This window comes from Dermacentor albipictus, chromosome 4 (assembly GCF_038994185.2).
Source record: "Dermacentor albipictus isolate Rhodes 1998 colony chromosome 4, USDA_Dalb.pri_finalv2, whole genome shotgun sequence".
Classification (NCBI taxonomy): Eukaryota; Metazoa; Arthropoda; class Arachnida; order Ixodida; family Ixodidae; genus Dermacentor; species Dermacentor albipictus.
Genome location: NC_091824.1, coordinates 168,586,065 through 168,608,475, shown reverse-complemented (window position 1 = coordinate 168,608,475; position 22,411 = coordinate 168,586,065). Strand labels below are relative to the sequence as shown.

The 22,411-nt window shown below is 47.8% G+C and overlaps 1 protein-coding gene across 3 annotated transcripts in view; it reads right to left on the bottom strand.

The window, feature by feature from the left end:
- Dgk (diacyl glycerol kinase 1) overlaps positions 1 to 9,091 on the bottom strand; it is a 555,078-nt gene extending 545,987 nt beyond the window's left edge. For all 3 annotated transcript variants that reach the window (XM_065442108.2, XM_065442112.2, XM_065442113.2), the window contains exon 1: positions 8,573 to 9,091. The gene's annotated coding sequence lies outside the window, so the exon portion shown is untranslated. The remainder of the gene's footprint in view (positions 1 to 8,572) is intronic.
- Positions 9,092 to 22,411: the final 13,320 nt, after the last annotated feature.

The window sequence follows — 22,411 nt, the reverse complement described above, 5'->3', positions numbered from 1 at the left end:
ACATCGTGAATTTTGCTTTTGTTTCTTTCGGTAAGCGCGAGGTTTAATGGATGATTCTCGTGTTGGGTTAAGATTCGATAAATATGTCGGCATGTTTCAACCGTTCGTATGACTGGAAATGGTGGGTGACGAGCTTCAGCAATTACTAAACAACTCGAGGTAGCCTGCGGAACCCCAAGACACACTCGCAGCTCTCTTGCCAGTAAACGTTGAAGACGTTCCTCAGAAGATTGCGATAAACCATGGAGAATAGGAGACGAGTAAGCAATTTTTTGTTTTATGAGTGCGTTATGAACTTGTAGTAGCGAAGAGACTCATCCCCCCCACGTTGTACTTGCGAGTCGCCGAAGTACGTTTATTACTGCATTGGTCTGCTTTTCAATTGCGCGGATGTGTGAAGCCCATGTTAGCTGGCGGTCAAGAATAATTCCAAGAAATTTATGCTCTTTCACAAACATCAAAGTTTGTCCATTAAGCGTAAGTTGGAAATTATTCAGCTGTCGTCTAGTAAAGGGAAGTACGGCTGTCTTTGCGTATGAAAGACTCATGCCTCTTTCTTTTAAAAAGGTGTCGATACTATCAAGTCCCTCTTGCAGCGTTGTTTGAATGTCTTGTATATGACATCCAGAGGCCCATATGCAGATGTCATCTGCGTACAGCGAATACTGTAGACCAGACGGGAGCTTTAGTGGCAAGGCTGCCATGACGCAGTTGAATAAAAACGGACTGAGAACACTGCCCTGCGGAACGCCCTGTGTGATGCTGTGATAATTACTCGCGCCTTCGATTGTTTCCATAAATATTTTTCTGTCTTTCAAGAAATTTGATACCCATCGTAGTGCTCGACCATGTAGGCCAAGCTCTAACATACCAGCAAGGATGTGTGTGTGACTTACAGTGTCGAATGCTCTTTGAATGTCTAAAAATACTGCTACTGTCACATTTCCGCAACTTCGTTCATGTTCGACGCATGTGGCAATGTCTAATACTGAATCCATTATTTTGTCGAAAACCGGTCATGTAATTGGAAAACATATTTGTGTGTTCACACCACCACTGCAGTCGACAGTCTATCATCTTCTCCATTAGTTTGGAAAAACAGCTTGTGAGGCTGACGGGTCGGTAGGAGTCAAGACTAAGAGGAATCTTTCCTGGTTTTAGTACTGGATTTACCCGGGCTAATTTCCATGAATCTGGCAGAGTCTCTCTTATCCAGATGTCATTAAATATCTCCAAAAGAGCCATTCTTCCTACAGGACCTAGGTTCTTTAACATCGTATACGTGACACCATCTGGGCCTGCGGCTGTCTTTGTACGGCATGACGAAAGAGCACATGTCAATTCATTTAGACTAAACTCACAGTCAAGTTGACGATGTTGTGACATAAAGCACGCACGAACTTTCTGTTCTGCTAGTGTTATCGAACTTGTAAATTGCAGGCAAGTGAACGGAATTCCTGGTCTGGATATAAGTTGGCAGAATTCGTCAGCAACAGATGTTTCCGGAGTGCTTCGAGCTACGGCAAGGGCTCGGAAGGGATGGCTCTGGGTAACTGAACCAGTAAAAGATCGGACAACTGACCATATTCTGGGAACTGGAGTAAAGGGAGACAACGACGCGCAGTATTCTCGCCACCTTCTCGTACCTAATTTTTGTAAGCGTCTGCGTGAAGTTGACCGAACTTTCTGTGCCATCTTGTAGTCATCCAGCTTTCCACTGCGGCGGTAAGCCCGTTCTGCTCGTCTTCTAATTGCTCTTAGATATTCATATTCCCCGTCGACTGCAGCGTATTCGTTTGGAACAATGACTTGCTTTGTGCAGATCTCGTAAGACTCACACAAGATATTTGCAAAACTTTGAAAGCTCGGATTTTCGCCCAATGAGTTACTCAAGTGGTGACGAAAACTTTGCCAATTAGTATATTTTGAGTAGCGCTGGGTCCCCTCAATCCGTATGAGGCGATGTTTTACCAGGATTGGAAAATGATCACTACCGTGCGTTTCTATGTCCGTTGACCATTCAACGCCGTCAAGAAGGTCTTGTGAGCAGAGCGTGACCTCTATACAGCTTGAGTAACGAAACCCCCGCAAGAACGTTGGAGAGTTGTCATTTAACACGATAAGATTACTTTTTTCTGCGGCAGACTCTATTATGCTTCCACGGGAATCGTTATATTCACTGCCCCAGATGACGTTATGTGCGTTGAAGTCCCCACAAACCAGCACATGTGAGTTTGCGATACCAAACACATTCACCAAGCTGTCTACTGATATTTTGCTAGCACATTGTAGATAAAGACTGATCACTGTGACGCTTGTATTTCTGAAAGATATCTTGCATGCTACGAACTCCGGTATATTTGAATCGCTCGACTGTATTAAATAGGACGGCAGGTCCTTTCTCACACATAACATCGCTCTGCTATTTCCAGCGATGCGCGATGATTTATATATAACATAGTTTGAAAGACCAAAGTCATCTCTTACGCCTGCCTCCTGTATACATAAAACAGGAAAGTTATGTTGAGCTAGTAGTTTGCGAAAATCAGCTGACTTGTTTCGAAGGCTATTAGCATTCCACTGAAATACGAAAACATTGTTGTAACGATTACTCATTGTAAGCCTGCCGTGGGGCTGTTGGTGGTTGTGGAAGCACCAACGATTCCATAGAAAGCAGTGCTTTTACCTCTGGTAGGTTGTTTGCTTGTGGAATGGCACTTAGAATTGCACGCAGAGCTGTGAATAGCATGGGCAGGATCATCTGGGCTACGGGTAAAGACGCGTAATCACCAAACGACGCCGAAGCTCCATGCGCGCTCGAAGCAGGTCGCTGAAGAATTGACTGAGATGGTCGCTGGGATGACTGGTGTGGTTGAGGCGAATGCTGAGGTAGTCGCTCAGATGTTAACTGAGGTTGCTGTGTCGATGGCTGAGGGCGTTGCTGAGAAGGTCGGCGAATTTCACTCGAGGCCTGGGCAAGGTGAGTAGCATTCTCTGAAGGTGGATCGTGTCGCTCGCTGTCAGAACGTTGTCGACCTGAGTGCTTTAGGGCTGCAGAATAGCTCATATGGACCCCTTGCTCCTTTTCTTTGTTAGGAGTTGGAGGCGCACATCTTACAGCATCAAGGTTGGGTGGGGGCGCATTACGAGGAGGCAGCCTTCCATATTTTAACTCATGTCTGCGTAACCTTGAGGCAGCTCTGCTCTGAGGGCACCCGGAGTAGGAAGCTGTATGGTTTCCGCCACAGTTGGCACACTTTGGCTGACACACAGACTTGCACTCTGAATGGTTGTGGTCTTCTGAGCATATCTTGCAGCGACGCTGACTGCGGCAGTTCTTCGATAGATGTCCAAATCTCTGGCAGTTGTAGCATCTTAGAGCAGGGCCATGATATTCTTCTACGGGGTGGCTCGTGAAACCTAAATGCACTCGTTGCGGCATTGGTTTGTCTTCTCTGAAATGGAGGATTACGGTTCTCAGAGGACGTGATTCTACCGCTCCGTCTTCTTGGCGATTGTAGCGCGCCTGACGACGGGCAGATGTCACTCCAAAATCCTTCAGGAAGTCAACCAGTTGTTCTTCCGTATACTCAATTGGCACATGGCGTATCTTGCCAACATTCTTGGTATAAGACGCCGGAATGAATGGCTTGACTTCCAAACCAGCAACTTCACTCATCGACAGTAGATGTCTTGCAGATGAGACTGAAGTGACGTTGACAGAGAAACTTCCATCTCTATTCACGCGGAAAGACTGCACTTTTTCTTTTGCCGCAGAGACAATTTCCGACGCAGCGCGGTTTGGATTCACTTGCCAGAAGTTGCGTCCTTCCTGTGATGGTCGAAAAACAACTGGAATTCCCTCAGGCCGCTTCTTTTTATACGTTACCAAGGAGAACGGCGTTTCATCGCAGTCTATATCTTCATCGTCACTTAGATCATAGGTAGATGTTTTGTCGTCGTCAACCCGTGGTTTCTTGGCTTCACTTTCGCTGGTCTCAGCCATATTCACTGAAGGTGCGCTGGTAGGTAGGGCGGCGTTGAAAACTAGCGTCGCCGGCTTGATGACATTGGGCGCTTGTTGTGGCACTTCCGAATGCGGCGTCGATTCTGCGCCACTCATGCGCCTAGGAACGCACTGTCGGACATATGGCTCGTGCCGGTGTTCTTTGCTGCCTACCGCCGTGGTAGGCGTAGATGCGCTGCGGAGCGCAGCCAAACCACGCGATATTGTGCGTGATCTTTAGCACACAGGAATCCCACGGGATGTCTGTTCTCCCTGGACAACAGTGAAGTCTCAACACAGCACTGATTCTTCGACGAAAACAGAAAATAATATCTCACCGAAGAAGCAGCGGCCACTCGGAGGGACTTCTTCTTCTTCTTCCTCCAAAAAAACTTCGTTACTAAGAAGAGGAGGCGAAATTCTTTCTTATATGCAAACTCGTACAGACAAATCAGCTTTGTTGTAGTACGGACGTTTTCTTCTTCTTCAAACTTAATTTCTCCTTTCTTTCTTCCTTTTCTTCCTTTTTTTCTTTTTCTATGCAACAGCGAAATTGAGTAGCCGAAGTATTTTATTTTTTACCACAATCTCTCCACAACAACCCCTTTATAACAACCGCAGATGGTGGCGCTATTTAGGACAGTCCGCAGATGCCTAAAATTGCGCGAGGAGCTTTCGTGCGTTAACGCACTTATGTGTCCTTCAGACTCGAAGAGCCCTGATTTGACATTACGCGTCCTATTCCTGCGGTGCCGATCAGAAGAACAGGTCTATCGAACCAGTAAGACGACTCCGGATTACCTCGATGCACGCATTCAGTATGCCCTCAAGAACTGTCCATTGCCGTATCTGCAGACGTTCATGGATGGTATAGCGGAACGGCTTTGCGCAAGCTAGTGGTCAACGCTGGCGCTGAATTGTTAATCTGCGTTGCACAAAATAACATTTGTTTCCTGGAACTACATGGTCAACAGATATCGAGAAAGCGGTTTACAAGCGTCAAGGTTAAAGTATATTACGGTGAGACAGGGGATGTACTTTCCGCAAGTCAGTCAATTTTGGGCGTGGACACGTCCAGCAATATGACTGATATTTATCGTCGTTCATTAGGGTCAACGGCTGCTCAAGTACGATTCGATTCTGTCCAGTGTACATGTATAAAATTATGGGATTTTACGTACCAAAACCACTTTATGAGACACGCCGTAGTGGAGGACTCCGGAAATTTCTACCACCTGGGTTTCTTTAACGTGCACCGAAATCTAAGTACACGGGTGTTTTCGCATTTCGCCCCCATCGATATGCGGCCGCCGCGGCCAGGATTCGATCCCGCGACCTCGTGCTCCGCAGCCCAACACCATAGCCACTGAGCTATGCACACTGGACACGACGGCGGGTCCAGTGTAGTTATTTGTGCACCCCAAGTGCAAGTTTCCGTACATCTGGTTCAGTTTGCGCGCTCCGCACGTCACAGTGCGCAGTGAACCGCGAAATTCCCGCCACGACACAAACGGTAGATCGCGAGCGACCAAGCAGTGAACCGAACAGAAAAACATTTTTAACAACTTGTACAAAAGAAATTACCTGCATATAGTGTTGGCCCGCAGACACTGAGGCATATAGTCTTAAATACCACACCAGGCAAAGGTATCGCTCGACGGTATTATTTCAGAACAGGAACACACATGAACGGCCCTGCGCCTGCCTCCACCCGGCACGCGGAAACAACCGCATTTCCACCCCACCACCCACAGCAAACAATCAGTTCTCCTCCACTTGGCAGATTAAGTGAACTCACCATTTCCCGCAATATATGCTCCCATAATAAAAGCCCACTTACCAGGAGCCAGCCGCAGATAACCGACAGGCGTGCAGATACGAAAGGTTATCGTCGCGGTTCCTTGCTCTTTACACGTAAGGTTTTTTTTTTTTCTCTCTTATGCAGCATGAGACAAATATTAGTTCATCTAGTAATGGCCAAATATAAACGTCAGTTGTTAGCGCTTGCTTGTCTGCGTCCCTTCACGCCCTCGACGTTCCAGTTGCTTTAAGGTTGTGGCCCTGCTTTGCGCCCGACTTTGTGAGCGCGGGGTTCACTGTCTCCCTCTCTTCCCTACATTTCCTCTCCTTGCTTTCTCTCTCTCTTAAAGTAGCATTGGATGTACATAGTCACTCTTCCTGATCAGGCATTCAGTGTATTTGCCGCCCATTTGGTTTCTGCAAATGAGGGCTAAATAGCAACGTTGACTGCTTGACTGTGCTGTCGATGTAATGCTTTCACAATTAATTACTTTGTCTCTTTAATATTTTCGTAAATCTAAGTTTTGTAACCCGAAGCCACATGCTCACACCGCAAACAACAGTCATAATGATATTATTTGGTAATGTACTATCAGCACTCATTAATCCTATAGATTCAGCTCTCCAGACAGTTCGAGTTTCTAATGCGGCCACATGGGAAAAATTACCCATGTCTATTCCGGAAAAGAAGCTTCAGGCATGACTACTTAAACGCATAGATGCAGATGCCTCTCGTAGATGTTTTTCTAGGTTGTTTGGGTGAGCGGCAATGATCAACAAGATTATGGAGAACGCTTCGATGTGCGAACACAACGCTACAAACCGTAAATAATAATCACATTTGATAAACATAAACGGTGTCAACGCAGTGTTTATAATTTATGCCCCTTTGGTTATATCTACCCGCACGGAACATTACAGACAAAATTACGTCATTATATAATGCGTAATTTATGCTTGTTTAAAGTGCTAACTGTCATTTACCGTAACAGTATGTGCGAGAAAAAGGGATCGTTTCCGTAAAGCGCGAGAACATATTGAGCAGTAAATAAAGCGCACAAAATTTAACAAAGTCTGCGCATGAAAGGACTCCCAATGCGACTTTGCACTCTTAAAAAAGTTTGCGCCTTTTGGGGCTTATCTTGTCCCACAACCGTAATCGTCATCTGCTTTGCTTGCGTTTCCTTTCTTGAAAAGCTCTGCGCTCGCTACTTTCCCGTCGAGAATGCTATGTCACGTTGATAACGCGCACGCCGTTCGTGACCTGGAAGTACCGTGCTCGAAGCGTTGAAGAAAGGGAAATGCAGGCAAGATAGAAGACGATTACACTCTTATAAAAATTTACACCCTTTGGGGCGTATCTTGTCCCACAACAATAATCGTCATCTGTGTTGCCCGCATTTCCTTTCTTTAACGCTGCGAGCCCGGTACTTCCCAGTCACGAACGGCATGCGCGTTATCAGTGTGACGCAGCGTTGAAAGTAGCGAGCGCTGAGTTTTCAAGAAAGGAAACGCAAGGAAGGCAGATGACGATTATTGTTGTGGGACAAATATACACCCCAAAGGGTGCAACCGTTTTAAGAGTGTATCGTTTTGGGACAAGATAAGCCCCAAAGGGTTCAATCTTAAGAGCCTATGTTCTTACATGCAGATACGATGCACTGCACAATAAAGCGGTCGAGAAACCCCTTTATCTTGATAAGCGGGATGTTTGTACTGCTGCGTGAATTATAAACAGATTGTACAGAGACATCGGAGTATATTTTAATAAAAGTTAAGTTCGAAGTAATCGTTAGAAAAGTGAGAACAGAAAGAGGGAAAAAGAAACACTTCGTTTCGACGAATCTCTTATGCCGAGCCTCGACTACCTTCGAAGACGCCAAGAAATCGAGAAAAAGTGACGAGGTTATCGTCACACCGCAATGGAGATGTTAAGAAGCAGCCATATCCAGGGATAGCGAAAGGCAGCGAGTTAATGTCATCTTGCGAAACACGGTGCGCTCGCTCGTTTCATCCATCCCCCATCGCTTCACGACAGTGCCCGGTGGATAGCAAAGCCACTCACCGCGCGCGCGCAGCTTATCGCAGGCTCGCGTCATCACCTCGACTCCGTCTACGCCAGTCTCGCTGGTGCTATAATTAGAGCTCCTTATCTCCGGTCCATCTAGCTCATCCCGCTCTTTTGATCAGCGATAAACACGAGGGTTGGCACTTGCTCGAGTGAGCGACGACGCAGTGGCTCGATGTCGCCACTGCATACGGCGGCTATGGCGCGATGCTTTATAGAAAGCACGGCTGCTTAACGGTAAACAAACAATCCGGATGTGCCTTCATCGGCAACGTATGGCGAGTAAGGAGCTGTTCTCACAACGGTCACGTGTCTTCTTTCGAGCAATATGCCAAGATCTTTATGTAGCACATTTGCTCCGGTGGAAACAGGTTGTCCCGGAGAGTATAATCGTTTCAAAGCGTTATATACTTCGTGAAGCACAGGCTTGATTTCCAGCTACTTAACAGGGCCACAGGTGTGGCACTTGCTTCACGCCAATATAGTTTAATAAAGCAGGCACCGGCAGCGGTGATAAGCGGGACATGGAGCTGGTCCCTGCTTTATGATCTCGTTTGGTTTCATTGTACCAACGTGCCGCGCCATCACAACCAAGAACGAGAACAGCGGTCGCGCCGGCAGAACGAGAAGCTAAAGAAAGGAATAACCATGCCGCCGACGACGACAAACGGGAGGCACAAGAAGAAGCGGCAACCCACCTCGGCAAGGCAGGGCCGTCGAAAGGCGTGGTCTCGTCACGACGGGACCTCCTCGGCAAAGGGGACTGTGGCGCGAAGCTGTTTTTACGCAACCGCCCGCCGCCGGTTGTCCGCTGCAGACGACGCAGCACCGCCGCCGCTTGACGTCGTCTGCTCTCCGACGACGAGGACGACGACAGCAACTCTCTCCGGGGCTTCTTCGCTACCGTCGCCGGTGGCGCCGAATCCAAAGGCCGGCTGCACCGCGTTCTTCGCCGTTGAAGGGAGGAACACGGCAGCGACAGCGCCGAGCAGTCTCACTGGCGGCCGGATTCACCGAGCTACGGCGGGCGACGGGCTCAACACGGTGTGCCACAGACGGTGGATGGTGTAGTAGCAGGTGTGCCGAGAGTTACGTGTGAGTGGTTTCGGTAGGAAGTAGGGAGGAAAAGCCCGCCTCCTGTCTCTCTCTCTCGACAGCCCGAGCGGCCCACCCGAGGCAGCGCTATGCGCGGTGCAGGACCTGTGGCGAAAGCAGCACTATGCGGCGGCGGTTATAGGCAGCAGCGCGCCGCCGCGACGAGACGCCGAGCGCCGGCGCTGAGCGGCGCTCGCGACGTCGCCGCCGTAGCGCGCGCGCGCTAGGCGCTGGCGCGCCGGCGGCGACGCGCGCTTTTTGAGCGTCACCGCCGACGTCAAAGCAACGCAGTTCTGTTTGTACGGCCAGCGTATTAGTAAGTAACAGCGGGGGCGGGGCATTTGCGGAGGCGCCAGACGTTTGCGCGCATGCGCGAGTAAGAGCGGGTGCGAGAAAGGAAATGCAGGGACTTTGGGCTCCTTGAATATACGACTGCCTAGGCACCACGGAGGAGTTTCTTAGCGCGTGTTGTATGCGTTTTTCCCTAGGCGTGCCGGCAGAAGTCGTGGGGCAGGGTAGCATTTTTATAATTCCTAGTAGATACAGCGAGGCGTGGCGTTTCTCGAGACGCTCGACGTTTCTGTGCAGGAATGAGTAAGAGCTGGTGCGAGAGAGAAAACATGAGGGCCTTTGCTCCTTGAATATCTGACTCTGCCTTAGGCACTACGGTGGAGAAGTTCATTATTAAAGTATGGGGTTCTATGTGCCAAAACCATTTTCTGATTATGAGGCACGCCGTAGTGGAGGACTCCGGAAATTTCGACCACCTGGGGTTCTTTAACGTGCGCCTAAATCTAAGCACACGGGTGTTTTCACATTTCGCCGCCATCAAAATGCGGCCGCCGTGGCCTGGAGTGTAACCTGATCCCGGTGACCAGAACCGGTAACGCACTCCCTCACTAGAGCAGGATTGGCCACCCTGGTGCAGTACTTGGCCACAACCTCCTATATGAACAGAACAATCAAGCCCCGGCCCTCAGTCCCCAGCAGCCGCGAAGCAACTGACCACGGCGGCGGTCAGAGATGCGACGCAGCAGAGGGTGCTAAGAATTCCTGGCTCCGAACAGGCCGCCATTGGAATATGAACCTGGCAACGTTTAACGCTAGAACGTTATCTAGTGCGGCGAGTCTAGCAGTGCTATTGGAGGAATTAGAGGGCAGTAAATGGGATATAATAGGGATCAGTGAAGTTAGGAGGCCAAAAGAAGCATATACAGTGCTAAAAATCGGGCACGTCCTGTGCTACCGGGGCTTAGCGGAGAGACGAGAACTAGGAGTCGGATTCCTAATTAATAAGAATATAGCTGGTAACATACAGGAATTCTATAGCATTAACGAGAGGGTGGCAGGTCTTGTTGTGAAACTTAGTAAGAGGTACAAAATGAAGGTTGTACAGGTCTACGCCCCTACATCCAGTCATGATGACCACGGAGTCGCAAGCTTCTGTGAAGACGTGGAATCTGCGATGGGTAGAGTGAATACAAAATACACTATACTGATGGGCGACTTCAATGCGAAGGTAGGCAAGAAGCAGGCTGGAGACAATGCAGTGGGGGATTATGGCATAGGCACTAGGAATAGCAGGGGAGAGTTATTAGTAGAGTTTGCGGAACAGAATAATATGCGGAGAATGAATACCTTCTTTCACAAGCAGGATAGCAGAAAGTGGACGTGGAGAAGCCCGAACGGCGAGACTAGAAATGAAATAGACTTCATACTCTGCGCTCACCCTGGCATCACACAAGATGTGGACGTGCTCAGCAAGGTGCACTGCAGTGACCATAGGATGGTAAGAACTCGACTTAGCCTAGACCTGAGGAGGGAACGGAAAAAACTGGTACATAAGAAGCCGATCAATGAGTTAGCGGTAAGAGGGAAAATACAGGAATTCCATACCAAGCTACAGAACAGGTATTCGGCTTTAACTCAGGAAAAGTACCTTAGTGTTGAAGCAATGAACGACAATCTTGTGGGCATCATTAAGGTGTGTGCAATAGAGGTCCGTGGTAACTCGGTCAGACAGGATACCAGTAAGCTATCGCAGCAGACGAAAGATCTGATCAAGAAACGCCAATGTATGAAAGCCTCTAACCCTACAGCTAGAATAGAACTGGCAGAACTTTTGAAGTTAATCAACAAGCGTAAGACAGCTGACATAAGAATGTATAATATGGATAGAATTGAATATGCTCTCAGGAACGGAGGAAGCCTAAAAGCAGTGAAGAAGAAACTAGGAATTGGCAAGAATCAGATGTATGCGTTAAGAGACAAAGCCGGCAACATCATTACTAATATCGATGAGATAGTTCAAGTGGCTGAGGAGTTCTATAGAGATTTATACAATACCAGTGGCACCCACGACGATAATGGAAGAGAGAATAGTCTTGAGGAATTCGAAATCCCACAAGTAACGCCGGAAGAAGTAAAGGAAGCCTTGGGAGCTATGCAAAGGGGGAAGGCAGCTGGGGAAGATCAGGTAACAGCAGATTTGTTGAATGATGGCGGGCCGATTGTTCTAGAAAAACTGTTCACCCTGTATACTAAATGCCTCATGACCTCGAGCGTACCGGAATCTTGGAAGAACGCCAACATAGTCTTAATCCATAAGAAAGGAGACACCAAAGACTTGAAAAGTTATAGACCGATCAGCTTACTGTCCGTCACCTGCAAAGCATTTACTAAGGTAATCGCAAATAGAATCAGGAACACCTTAGACTTCTGTCAACCAAAGGACCAAGCAGGATTTCGTAAAGGCTACTCAACAATAGACCATATTCACACTATCAATCAGGTGATCGAGAAATGTGCGGAATATAACCAAACCTTATTTATAGCTTTCATTGATTACGAGAAAGCGTTTGATTCAATAGAAACCTCAGCAGTCATGCAAGCTTTGCGGAATCAGGGTGTAGACGAGCCGTATGTAAAATACTGAAAGATATCTACAGCGGCTCCACAGCCACCGTAGTCCTCCATAAAGAAAGAAACAAAACCCCAATAAAGAAAGGCGTCAGGAAGGGTTATACGATCTCTCCAATGCTATTCACAGCGTGTTTACAGGAGGTAGTCAGAGATCTGGATTGGGAAGAATTGGGGATAAAAGTTAATGGAGAATACCTTAGTAACTTGCGATTCGCTGATGATAGTGCCTTGCTTAGTAACTCATGGGACCAATTGCAATGCATGCTCACTGACCTGGAGAGGCAAAGCAGACGAGTGGGTCTAAAAATTAATCTGCAGAAAGCTAAAGTAATGTTGAACAGTCTCGGAAGAAAACAGCAATTTACAATAGGTAGCGATGCACTGGAAGTCGTAAGGGAATACACCTACTTAGGGCAGGTAGTGACGGCGCATCCGGATCATGAGATGGAAATAATCAGAAGAATAAGAATGGGCTGGGGTGCGTTTGGCAGGCATTCTCAGATCATGAACAGCAGGTTGCCATTATCCCTCAAGAGAAAAGTGTATAATAGCTGTGTCTTACCAGTACTCACCTACGGGGCAGAAACCTGGAGGCTTGCGAAATGGGTTCCACTTAAATTGAGGACGACGCAACGAGCTATGGAAAGAAGAATGATGGGTGTAACGTTAAGGGATAGGAAGAGAGCAGATTAGTTGAGGGAACAAACGCGAGTTGATGACATCTTAGTTGAAATCAAGAAAAATAAATGGGCATGGGCAGGACATGTAGTGAGGAGGGAAGATAACCGATGGTCATTAAGGGTTACGTACCTGATTCCAAGGGAAGGGAAGCGTAGCAGGGGGTGGCAGAAAGTTAGGTGGGCGGATGAGATTAAGAAGTTTGCAGGGACGACGTGGCCATAGTTAGTACATGACCGGGGTTGTTGAAGTATGGGAGAGGCCTTTGCCCTGCAGTGGGCGTAACCAGGATGATGATGATGATGATGATTATGATGATGATGATGGTGGTGGTGGTGGTGGTGGTGATGGTGATGATGAATTTCAAATCTGAAACTTTATGGGTATAACGTTCACATAAACTTTTGATGCGAAAGGTGCATTGACAGTTCCAAAGTCGTGCACCTTTCTCACCACAAAGTCTCACCACAAAATTCGCACAGTGAATAGTCAATTTAGGACTTTCTGGGCTTATTGTTGTTATAAACATTTGACGCCAAAAGTTCACTGACTTTTCTAAAGTTGCACATCTGCACACACAACGAGACAAGCCAAATCAACACACTATTAATCAAGTTGACAAAGCTTGCAGCGAGATCCCTTGAGACGAAGCTTTGTGGTGGTTCATTTGTGCATTCATGTCACAGAAAAAACTATGAACATTTTTTTTTCTCCTTTGCCTAAGCACCCAAGTCAAGACACAAAAGCCAGCAAAGGTAACTACATTTTCATTTATTTTTCTACTTTGACTTTTATTCCCTAGAACACATTGAGCCTCTTCAATTTTCTTGTTCTCGCTACCGGCGGGCTGCCAGAGTCAGCCATAGCGCATGCGTTTTTCTCGTGTTGCCCCGACCACCGTGAGGCACACTTCGGTGCGCGTTCGTTTTTCTCTGTCAGAGTGGATTTTGGCCTCGCCGTTATGGGCGCTTTCTGCCTAGCAGATGAGAAAAAGAAACAATGGCCGCTTGACGCCATCACTGTCGGAACTCTACGGATTGCAACGTGTTCGCTTGACTGCATCACCTTCACTTCGATGCTATCGCAACCTCTCCGGAAAGTCTTTTGTCATGCCTTTGTAGGATACCGAACAGTATGCGTATGTTTCTCTGTGGACCAAGCGTCTCACATTTTCTTCGGTATTCCTTCGCTGGCCACATCAGGTGCCCAAAGTAGGCATTTAACTGTGGCCAACGTGCTTTCCTTTGCATTCTTTTTTTCATTTCGGCGCCCCGCTCAACAAAAGACAAAAAGAGACACTGTTGCGGTGCAGCGAATTGTCGTATGGTGAAAGTTTGATTTTGTTATTTCTTGTTGTTTTGCGGAAAGTAATGGGCCACGGGACGCCTCAGTTGGCGGGTGCTCTTATATTATCGCGATAGCAATTTTATGGACACTCCAGGCGCATTCCTGTCGTCGCCGTCGCCCTCATGTTCCGTATACAGTGCAAGGGTGATAACATCGTGACCGCGCACCGCATGTTGCATGCGCGAATGAAAGCGTAGGGGGCGGGGGGGGGGGGGCGGAGGGGGGAGGGAGGTTGCATGGGTGAGTCGACGATGGTGACCCAGCCTTGTGTGAGCAAAGGAGAAAAGCAGTGAGGAAGCGCGTCGCCTTCCGTCACGCGCGATACATCGGGGGGAGTGAAGGAAGAGTGGGCGGGCCTTAGTATTGTGCAATCTGTAAATAAGTGATCGCGTAACATGTTTATGTGCGTTTTTTTACGCATTATATACAGCAACTTTTTCTTAGATACGCCGATTTATTGCAGATTTATACGTATATTTAAATATCTTTTTGTGAGGTTTTGTGTACACGTGTAGTGAACTTTGTTTCCAGTGACACTATTTTGCCATTTATTAAGCTGTAGGTTTGCATTTGTACATCCCATTGTATCTTCGCATTTCTAATGTGCGAGGGCGAGTCGGATGAAAGTGAGGCAACCAACCCCGCGCAATAATTGTTCTGTTCATTATCTGCGAGGCATGCGCGTAGCACATCGGTATCTCTCGTTTACAAAAGTGACACGCAGGTGCGACGATGAATGCTCTTTAATGCTCTCGTGCACTGGGTTGAAAATGGTTGTGTGACATAATGGACGCTTCAAATGTTGAACAGCGTGGTGTTGTGGGGTTTTTGACAGCTGAAGATGTTTCCCAAAAAGAAATTAGTCGCTGTGTGGCTGCCGTACGTGTACGTTGAATATTGCATCTTATTGGCCGCTGTCAAGCGTTGGCGCAAAGAGTTTAAAGGAGGACGCGAAAGTTGCAAAGACGACCCAAGACCGGGCCAGAGCCACCGTGCAATCACCCCCAACACAATTGCAAAGGTTGATGAGCTGATTAGACAAGAACGGAGGATAAGCGTGGATGAACTGGTAGAACGTGTGACGTCAGTCACGGTTCGGTTCACACCATAATTCATGAACATCTCGGTTATCGGCTCTTGTGTGCGCAATGGCTGCCCAAGATTTTGAACCACTGCCAGAAGACGAAGTTCGGCGCTGCCTTCACTCAGATGATCCGGTCTCACAATAAGGGTGACGACTTCTTGTCGGCAGTTGTGACCGGGGACGAACCATGGTGCCACTAGTACGAGCTTGAAACTCGACGGCAAAGCTTACAGTGGCAACATTCGAAAAAAAATTAAATTGTGGAGTTTTACGTGCCAAAACCACTTTCTGATTATGAAGCATGCCGTAGTGGAGGACTCCGGAAATTTCGACCACCTGGGGTTCTTTAACGTGCACCTAAATCTAAGTACACGGGTGTTTTCGCATTTCGCCCCCATCGAAATGCGGCCGCCGTGGCCGGGATTCGATCCCGCGACCTCAGTGGAAACATTCGAATTCACAACCCCCAAAGAAAGCAAAGGCCATCATTTCCGCCAGAAAGGTGCTGCTGACTTTTTTTTTCGATCGTCAGTGGCCATTGCAGGTTAGATTAGATTAGATTAGATTGACAGACAGACAGACAGACAGACAGACAGACAGACAGACAGACAGACAGACAGACAGACAGACAGACAGACAGACAGACAGACAGACAGACAGACAGACAGACAGACAGACAGACAGACAGACAGACAGACAGACAGACAGACAGACAGACAGACAGACAGACAGACAGACAGACAGACAGACAGACAGACAGACAGACAGACAGACAGACAGACAGACAGACAGACAGACAGACAGACAGACAGACAGACAGACAGACAGACAGACAGACAGACAGACAGACAGACAGACAGACAGACAGACAGACAGACAGACAGACAGACAGACAGACAGACAGACAGACAGACAGACAGACAGACAGACAGACAGACAGACAGACAGACAGACAGACAGACAGACAGACAGACAGACAGACAGACAGACAGACAGACAGACAGACAGACAGACAGACAGACAGACAGACAGACAGACAGACAGACAGACAGACAGACAGACAGACAGACAGACAGACAGACAGACAGACAGACAGACAGACAGACAGACAGACAGACAGACAGACAGACAGACAGACAGACAGACAGACAGATAGATAGATAGATAGATAGATAGATAGATAGATAGATAGATAGATAGATAGATAGATAGATAGATAGATAGATAGATAGATAGATAGATAGATAGATAGATAGATAGATAGATAGATAGATAGATAGAAAAACTGAAATCTGAATGACAGCTGTCTTAATAATGCGTACCCTAATTACACGATAAATAGCATACCCAAGAAAGTGGATGGGGAAACGGCGCCGCGGTAGCTCAATTGGTAGAGCATCGCACGCAAAATGCGGAGGTTGTGGGATTGTTCCCCACCTGGGGCAAGTTGTTTTTTCATCCACTTTAATTTCCATTAATTTATCGTTTCTTTATTTGATTTATTAAGGGCAAGTAATTTCCTCTATGTTGTCCTTGGTGTCAGTGTTTGTTGGCTTCTTATGATATGACTAATAAAAATCGGGCCCCTCGGTTAACGCCCTTTCTTCTCGTTTAAGAATAAAGTTAGGTACTTTAATTGTTTATAATATTTCATCGCCACAACCAGCCTTTTCTTCGACAAACAGGCGGTTGATTAACGGCCGATAGTTACTTCCACGTCCACATTTAATAGCAGATCTAGCGTTATGTTCGAGAAGCGTGAGTATCCAAAGCAAACGCTTTATATCTCGCATGCCAAGCAATCGGAAGCATCTGTATCACATTCCTTAGCCATCGAGTGTTGCCACACGCGAGACACGGAAAGCTGGTGCCGCCGGATCAGCTTGTTTCTTCAAATTACTAGGAACCCAGCTTGGTGGACGCTATCGGGTAACAGCCTCCATAACGCTGACAGCTTCAGGGAGCGCCACTGAACACGCCTGGACCCTTCTTGGGAGGGCAGCTGTCCACTTCAGCACAGTGGGGGAGCGCCCAAATGACGGTAAGATTTCATCGCGGGCCCTTCCCCGCTGGTTATTGGAACGATCGGTCACGGTTGTTTCTCCCTCTCTCTCTCTCTCTCTCTCTCTCTCTCTCTCTCTATATATATATATATATATATATATATATAATATATATATATATATATATATATATATATATATATATATTCTTTTTTTTTTACGTGCTATTGGAGTAGCAAAGTCGACGATGGTGGGAGCAGCCCGTTCCCGTTAACGGGCCGATTCGTTCTTGCTCAGTGGGCAGCTTTGTAGGAGCCGGTTCTCGCACGCCGCGGCGGCACACTGTTCGGTCTGGGAGAGCAGTAACGGGCCGCAGGAGAGGAACATCGGCTAGTAGGAACGATTGGGCTGCCAGGGCGTTCTCTATGACCCAGCATGTGGCGCACTCCAATCCACACTGGCTGATTGATGGCCGGTGCCACTTGCTGCTTCAACCATCCTATAATCTTTAAAGCAGTACTTTAAGAAATGCGCTTAAACTTGATAAAGCAAGATAATGTTACTACAATGAATGAAGCTCGACGCCGCAATTACAAGCTGCACATATTGTAGAATTAAAATAAATTAAATTATTGGGTGTTACGTGCCAAAACCACGATGTGATTATGAGGCACGCTGTAGTGGGGGACTCCTGAAAGTTTGACCACCTGATGGAGTTCTTTAAGCTGCACCTAAATCTATGCACCCACCACGGGTGTTTTCGCATTTCGCCACCATCTAAATGCTGCCTCTGTGGCCGGGATTCAATCCCGCGACCTCATGCTCAACAGCCCCACATCATAGCCACTAAGAAACCACGGCGGGTATAATGTAGAATTCAGCACAAACCTCGTAGGCTGCTTGCTTTGGTATGACCACAAGATATTCGCAACGTTCAAACGCGTGGCTGGTCTAAAAGCTGAATCATAAACGATGTAGCTTTTGCCTGAAAACTGTGTGAAGGTGCATATGTAAGCAAGAACTGCGTGATGATGTCTATTCGCAAAATTTCTGCAACCTCTTTATGATATTTTTTATCAAAATTGCGGGTGTGATAGTCCGGGACACAGGTGCCAAGGCACAGAGGCAGATCCAGGGTAGCCTCCAGGATTAAGGGAGTTTGGAGGCGGGAGGGGGGGGGTGGAGCGGGGGGGGGGGGGTCAAGGTGCGTGAGCAGCATCCGCCAGTGCTGGGGCATAATACCATCCTTGATTGCACCATGTAGAGTATAGATGCTGAAAAACATACGCGCACGACGTTTCCTATAGGCCGATAGACTATACAGCTACCGTCGAAGCTTGGGCCTACGCGCCAATACAGCACGCTTCTGTCTACGTTTTCGCCAACCACACTCAGCGTTTCAGCTTTCACGAGTTCTTTTCGGTGCGTCTAGGCTCAGACGTAATTGCCGTTACAGGCGGAAGCGATTGCGTCGCTTTGTATATGAACTAATTATGATCCGTAGAGGATTAAGTTCTCGTGGATTAATCATACAAACCAGGGACGTTGACCGGGTTACGGCTGTCATCGGAGCGAAATTGTCTGTGCCACGAATGCCGATGGTCACACAAGTCAATTGAGGCGTGGTACAGACGCGACATACATTTCCACGCCATAGGACTTTGTTCCGGGCTTGTCAGATAAAAGGAGAAAAAAAGTGAACAGAGTGAAGCGAAAGACGTACAAAGAAGGTACAATGACAAACATCACACTCTTATGGCTTCCAACTTTCAAAGTTGGAAGTCAGCCCAATTCATCGAATGCCGTTCTTTTTCCTTTCTTCGTCCACATTCGCTCCGCAAAGCTCACTTATATTTTCACGCCCTCTGAAAGGGGGCACAAAATGTTTGATGATGGGTAAGCAGTTCCTTGATCAGGTTCAACGTCGCAAAGCAAGATGAGAGCGTTGAGAGATACCGGACATAGTGGAGGGCTTCGTATTCATTTCAACCACCTGCTGCTTTCTTAACAGGCGACCAATCACAAGCGTCCTTACGCTTCGCAGCAACGCTGATAATCGAACCCTCGACCCTGTGCACAACATCAGAACGCTACAGCCATTGAGTCACCGTGTAGACTGCGGAATAGATAGGTAAATGTTTATTATGAAAGAATAAAACTGATGTAAAGCAGGCAGTATGGAGGTCACGCTATTGCCGCAAGCATGGTGACACAAAGAGAGAAATAATGAAAGTCGCAATTTCACACAAAAGGCGAAGCATCGAATGCGACAGTAGAGAGAGAGAGAGAGAGAGGAAAGGGGAAAGGCAGGGAGGTTAACCAGAGAAAAAAAAATCCGGTTGGCTACCCTACGCTGGGGAGAGAGGGGAGGGGGAAGTAAAGTGGAAATAAAGTAGAGATAAGGAAAGGAAAGGAAGGAGCATAGACACACAATCACAATCGGTCACTGTCACCGAACACTGTCATCGCACAGAACACTGACACTTGGTGCACTATCAACATCTGTTCAGGCTACAGTCGCCTGTCCAGTTCTGTCGCCCTCAAGAACCGCAACAGTGCCCTCGTCGCCCTCTGCTGCGATGGCTTATGATGGCGGTATCTGAAGATGAGTTCCTCTGTGAGAGGTCTTTGGTCAAAGCGCGCTATCGCGGTTGCAAGTGATTGTCTCTGTAAAGTATATCGAGGACAGTCACAAAGAAGGTGTTGAAAAGTCTCCTCGTTACCGCAGTCCTCACACGAGGCGTCGTCGGCCCATCCAATTCGGTAAGCGAAAGACTTGGTGAAAGCCACCCCTAGCCATAGGCGACAAAGCAGGGTAGCTTCGCGACGACAAAGCCCAGCTGGAATACAAAGGCGTAGGGAGGAGTCAAGATGGTGCAGTCGGTAGTTGTGAAAACTTCCAGCGTTCCACAAGGATAACGTGATGTGACGGCTGATCATTTGAAGTTTTCGAGCGGCATCTGTCCTACAGCTCTACGAAATAAGCATAGTAGTTTTATCAGTCGTATATGCTTGTAAAATACTAGCTAAATTAACTAGCATGGTGTCACGCGTGCACAAGCAAACATGGACACATCTCACTCGATGACCGCGCACGCTCGCTGTCAAAACGCTGGAGTGAGATAGCACCAGCAGCGAGCGAATTCACCTTCGTGCTGCCTCTCACTTCAACGCGAACTAAGTGGCGAGAACACAGTACTCTGTACTAAACGCAGATCGCTTTCAAGACAGGGCCCGGGCGGCCGCGCCATATGCAGCGGCTGGAGAACGCCCCCACCCTTACCCCACCCTCCCCCAGTGCCTTGCACGCAACGTAAGACGGCGTGCTTCCTCCCCACTTCTATCTTACGCACGAGCAAGATTGAGCCACTATCGTCGGCTCATCCTCCCACACTTTCACTTGCACATACGCCATATGGCGCGAGGCGACGATATTATCGCCCTTGGACTTTCTACGGAACATCGCGGCGACGAGGATTTAAAAAATTAAATTATGGGGTTTTACGTGCCAAAACCGCCTTCTGATTATGAGGCACGCCGTAATGGAGGACTTCGGAAATTTTGACCACTTGCGGTTCTTTAACGTGCACCTAAATCTAAGTACACCGTTGTTTTCGCATTTCGCCCCCATCGAAATGCGGCCGCCGTGGCCGGGATTCGATCCCGGCCACGGCGCCACTGAGCCACTGAGCAACCACGGCGGGCGCTATTCGCCTTGAAAGGAAACAAAAGTGACCTATAAAACGAGGAGAGTGTTTGATTGGGCTGGTCAAACAAGGCTGCGGGTCAGCGCCCGATGCTTACGTCGGCGGTTACGTAAATTTGACATCATGAGATTGGAATAAAAAGAGATTAAAGTAGTTTTACGTTATATGGACTCTGCTTGGAACCACACAATGGCGGCATTTGAATATAATAAATCCATACAGCCACTCTATAAAAAATATACATGATGACACACAAATTCAAAAATAACCTTAATACCTGTTCCTCAAAAAGTTGTTGCGGGAAAACCACTGTGCAGCGCTTGTCGACGCCTGTGAGACTGAAGATTCACCGCCGCGTCAGTTTGGCGTTTGTAAACAACACAGCTTGAACGACGACGCGAGAAGAGTTGAGCCTCGGCTAAAGAAATAGGCAGAAAAGGCAGTGTAAGGCAGTGCGCTAAAGTTAAGAAAAGTGGAGAATTAATTCAATATATGACGTGGGTTCGCGCAGACGCAAAACACAGGATGTGGAGATTTGATTGATTGATTGATTGATTGATTGATTGATTGATTGATTGATTGATTGATTGATTGATTGATTGATTGATTGATTGATTGATTGATTGATTGATTGATTGATTGATTGATTGATTGATTGATTGACTGAACGCACGAACCGTTCAGCATCCTGAGAGTGGGAAAGAAGAGGGAGGGCGCTAACATTCCGAGAGCGCGTCGCCGATTCTTCGTCCCGCCGGGCCGCACCGCAGGACAGCGCGTGCAAGAGGATCGGCGGCGCGCCCCGGTCACCCCGAAACACGCACATCGGAAAACCGCAGGCGTCGAAACCTCGCCCACAAGGGCCGGCGCCACTGCGACTGCGAAGGGGCGGCGCGTCTCCATAAACTTTCCCACATTTTCATCACGCAACAGACGACGATAAAACTACCGAGCAGCACGCGGTGTGACCTGTGTCATTCGCCCTCGGTCGGCCCGGAATTTGCTGATCGGATCATCGGCCCACGGATCATCGCCATTGGCGCGCGTCATTATTGCTCGTCTTTCTAGCATGTATGAGATCGCATTACCGCCGCAGCGGCTCGGCGTTCTTGTTGGTGAGAGACCGCCAGTTCGAATTCCGGCCCCGTCGACCGAGTTCCAATATATAGAGACGGGACGGAACGCAAAAACGCCCTTGTACTTAGATTTAGGTACACGTCGATGAAGTCCAGGTTGCTGTAATCAAGCACCGTGGATACCTGCGGGGTTATAGGACCATTCTCGTGTTGCCCAAGTGTTGGTCTGCGAAGTCGAACTCTCAAGCGCTTATTCGTTTCTTCTTACAGGTATATATGCGGCGCGATGTGCGCCTTCCCCTACGTTGAGGAGGCCAGTGTGCGTGCTTATATATCGTTTGATAAAGTGTTAGGGGCTTCGAGGACTTGCACAGATTAAGATTTCACTTACTTCATTTTCCGTAAGTCTAAAGAAAATCGACGTCGCAATAGGCAGCTTCAGAAATGGTGCACGCAAGCATCTCTGTGTGCCCTACGCCCTGCTCGCGCTCCTTTCTGCACATTTCTCGTGTTATTTTGTACGCCCGGTAATTTGTGTCGTCCCTCCTCCCCTCCCAAACTCAGGTGCAGAAAACCTAAAAGTCCTTTAATAATTGGTCATGCTTTATATATGCCCCAGAGAGAG